Genomic DNA, 4,135 nt, shown 5'->3' with positions numbered 1-4,135 from the left:
TGCAAAAATGGAAGGCCAGGGCTGGGTCCGCAAAAGCATAAGATTGGTCGCATATGCGAGCCCGCTGGTGCGATACCTGGGGCGCAGATGCGGCTTTGAGGATTTAAGTGGTTTCCACAGGTGCGAGGAAATGACCACAAGTGCAGTTCCGTGGGAGCAGATATATGGATGCAGGAGTGGATATATGGCCGCAGGTGCGGAAGACCTAGGCAGAAAGTATAAATAGCACACTTCGCGGATTTTGGTTCATTTCCACCATTTTAAGTAGGTTTTTATAGATTTTGGAGTGATTTTGAAGGGAGATTCAAGGGGTTTTCAGTGAGGCAAGTTGCCTGAGCTCTACTACTCATATATATGGTGTTTTACCATTGTTTTATCAATTAATTAGTGGAAATTAGGGGTCAAAATGAGGGCTTGGGATTTTGGAGAGTTTGATTTGAGGATTTGAGGGACCAAATGGAGTCGGATTTTGATAAATTTCGTATGTATGGACTCGTGAGTGAATGGGCTTTCTAGTTTTATGATTTTTGTCGGATTTCGAGACGTGGGTCGGGTTTGAGTGAATTTCGGGATTTGTATCCAATTAAGTAATTTTTCTTGTAAAATTAGTTCCTTGTTCTATATTGATTGCATTGTATCGCTTTTGGCTAGGTTCGGGACGTTTGAATATTGATTCGAGAGGCAAGGGCATCACAAAGTAGGATTTTGTCTTGGTTTGAGGTAAGTAACGATTCCAAAGTTGGTTCTGAGATTTGAAACTCCGAACTATGTGTTATATGATTAGTATTGAGGTGACGCACATGCCAAGGGACAGGCGTGCAGGCGTGCACCATGAGAATCGGGGCCTGGTTCGTCCCATGGCACCGTTTAGTAACTCTTTATTGCTGATATCCATGTTTCCAACATGTGATTAAGTAAATGAGTTGTAAATCATGCTAGATATCATGTCAGGGCTTTGCGCTGATATTGTTGGGACCTCTAGTGGTCGTTTCATGCTGTCATCTCACTAGTTTCATTGATATTCTGTACTCAGTCTTATTCATGCATTTCATATCATGTATCAATCTCAGTTATTATTTATTGGCACATCATATCATTGTTCCGGGCTAGTTTTCATGGCATTGTGAGCTCGTGTGTGAGACTAGAGATTGGTGACTGAAAGAGGCCAAGAGCCTGACTATGAGTGACAATTATGGGATCAGACTACACACTGTAGCAGTTATGTTGATGATTATGAAATCGCTTGGGCTGTAGGAGCCCCTCTAGAGTTTGTAACACACCCCTAGTGAGCGCAAATAATATTATTGCAGGATGGATTTCCCTAGACATGGATTTGTCCGAAGTATTGATAAATGGAGTTGGATTTCTCCACAGGGTTGGATTACCCTTTTTCTTGGTATCGAGTGACATATAGTTAGCATTGAGTATGTTCCAAGATGGATTTCCTTAGGCCGGATGGCCATATGCGGTACCGAGTGGTTGCGTATGTATATATATACCTAGAGATGGATTTCTCTTCAGGGTTGGAATACCTTTTTTCCTCGGTACTGGTTGACTTGCAATCAGTATTGTATATGTTCCGAGATGGATTTCCCTGGGCCGGATGGCTATATGCAGTACCGAGTGGTTGATCACTTGAGAGTGGGAGCATAATGTACATATCATACATTCTATGCATTGGCATGTAGAATTTAGCTGAGCTTTATATCTCACATGGTGCAAATCTGTGTTTATTTTACCGTTTGAGCTGTATACTTGAATTGATAGCATGCCTACTTTTCCTGCATAGTTTATTTCTATTACCTGTTGAGGTTAAGTTCGTTACTACCTATCAGTCCATAGTTTAGACTTGTTATTTACTAAGTTGGTGTACTCACGTTACCCCATTAACCTTATGTGCAGATCCAGGTATCTCTGGCCACGACATCAGTTGTTGATTTACTCAGTAGCGGATCATCGAAGATAGCGAGGTAGCTGCCTGGCGATCGCAGTCCTGTTTTCTCCTTCTTTATATTCCCTTTAGTGTATTTTGGTTATTCTTAGACTATGTTAGTCTTGCTATTTTCAAAATAGTTTGTAGTAGTTTCTCATGACTTAGTGACACCCCGATGTCGGGCTATCTTTTTTGCATTTTCTTATTTTGAGTTTAACTCTTTTATGAAATTTCTATTATAGTAATCAGACCCTCTGCCTTCTCTCTAGGAAGAGAAGGAATAGTAATTTCGTCATCATTCCGGTCATAACTCCGGAATCCGGTGGTGGAACTAACCAAACTTGGTGTCAAAATATACATAATTTCCTTACGAATAATACCCAATTGGTTTCAACTTCATATCTATAGTAAATTTTTTTAGATCTTAATTTCATTTTCACGAGTTACTGTAGCAGACAGTGTTCTTCATTCAATTTTAGCAATTCAGCTAATTCCAGCATACTGTTGAGCACAATAGCTTGTTTTGATAATGTGAAAGTGTTCTCTTCTATTCTAAGATCAATTTGATTTCTAAGCTTCATTTCGGACTGTGAAATTGGATTCACAGCCATACAGTAAGTAAAGTGAAGTTAGCTCAAATTACAGTAGCATCGTTTTCTTGCAAAGCTGTTGCACCTGTGTCATGCAAGTAAAGTGCTAAAGAATTACAACTATAATGGACACACAGGCAGGTGGCCAACCACATTTGGTGGCTGCGCTGCCTAAACAACCTCCTCCAAACTTTGCACAAACATCAGGGAACACAAATAACAACAAACAGCCGATGGATTACTCCAAATTTCTGAAACCTTGCACTTTAAATGCTGCAATGCAGGAGCAACAAGAAATTGAGCCAATTCCTATTCGTCCATCTACAATATTGAATGGAGAACATGTTATTCAGTTCACAGAAGAAGAAGTAGAAAGGATGGATATCATCGAAGGATTACAATATGCAATAGTTGGCAAATGTTCTTATGGAAGCCCAGAAATTCAACAACTGCGTAAGTTAATACCAATTCAATGCGGAATTAAAGGTGAATGTAACATTGGTTTTCTAAGGGATAGACATATTTTAATTAGAATGACGTTAAGGCAGGACTATCTTCATTTCTCATCAAAAACTCATTACATAAAGGACAGGGATGGCTATCAATATCATCTTAGGCCGTTGATTTATGACTCAAAGTTTAGAGCGAATGAAAAAACACCCAAGGCAATGGCTTGGATTTCATTCCCAGGTCTATTGCCAACCTTTTTTGTAAAGGAATGTTTATTTTCTCTAGCTTCAGCAGTAGGTAAACCTATGCATCTAGACATGGCAACAATTAATAAAACTAGACCTAGTTGTGCTAGGGTGAAGGTCTAGTTGACTTAATTGCATATCTGCCTAAAAAGGTGAGGATGGACATAGTCAATGAAGCTAAAGGAACAACAAAAACTGAATGGGTGAGAATTCAATATGACATGCTGCCTAAATATTGCAGACATTGTAAACTTCAAGGGCATGATCAATTTGAATGCTGGAGGATACACCCTAAACTATATGTGGAGAAGGAGAATGATAACCAAGCAGATACATCTAAGAAACATGACATAGGGAACACACAGCCTATAATGATGTTATCTAGTGGAAAGGTCGTGGGTAATGTAAATGTTACAGCAAAAGAGCAATGGAAGGAAGTGAAGGACAACAGAGTTAGAAATGTAGTAAATCAAAATACTAGTATCACTAATAATGGAATGGAGATGGCACCAACTAAGCAGTTTGAAAACAATAAGAACAAGGAGGGTACAAGCACTGTAGGGAGACAAGTAGAAGCACATAGCAACAGTGGTAAGGATTTGGTGACAGTAGACAATGAAGATAATGATCATGTTCAAGTAGCTAACAAGTTTGCAACATTACAAGGGATGGATGAAGAGGAAGAACCTCTTAATCAATTGGAAATGGTGGCAGCTAATGTAGCAACAAACAGTTCAGCACTTCATAACCAAGCATCTACAAAGCAAAAAACAAAAAATATGGTCAATAATGAGGGAAAGTTAAATCCAGTAGCACAAGCTTTTCATCTTAACTCACCGGGGATTAGTTCGACTAATGGTCTAGTCAATGGAAAGGAGGCATCAAAAGCAAAAAACGATACCGCACAATGGGTAGAA

The sequence above is a fragment of the Nicotiana tabacum genome, chromosome 6 (assembly GCF_000715075.1).
Source record: "Nicotiana tabacum cultivar K326 chromosome 6, ASM71507v2, whole genome shotgun sequence".
Classification (NCBI taxonomy): Eukaryota; Viridiplantae; Streptophyta; class Magnoliopsida; order Solanales; family Solanaceae; genus Nicotiana; species Nicotiana tabacum.
The sequence above is the reverse complement of the archived record's forward strand: the minus strand, read 5'-3'. Positions refer to the sequence as shown.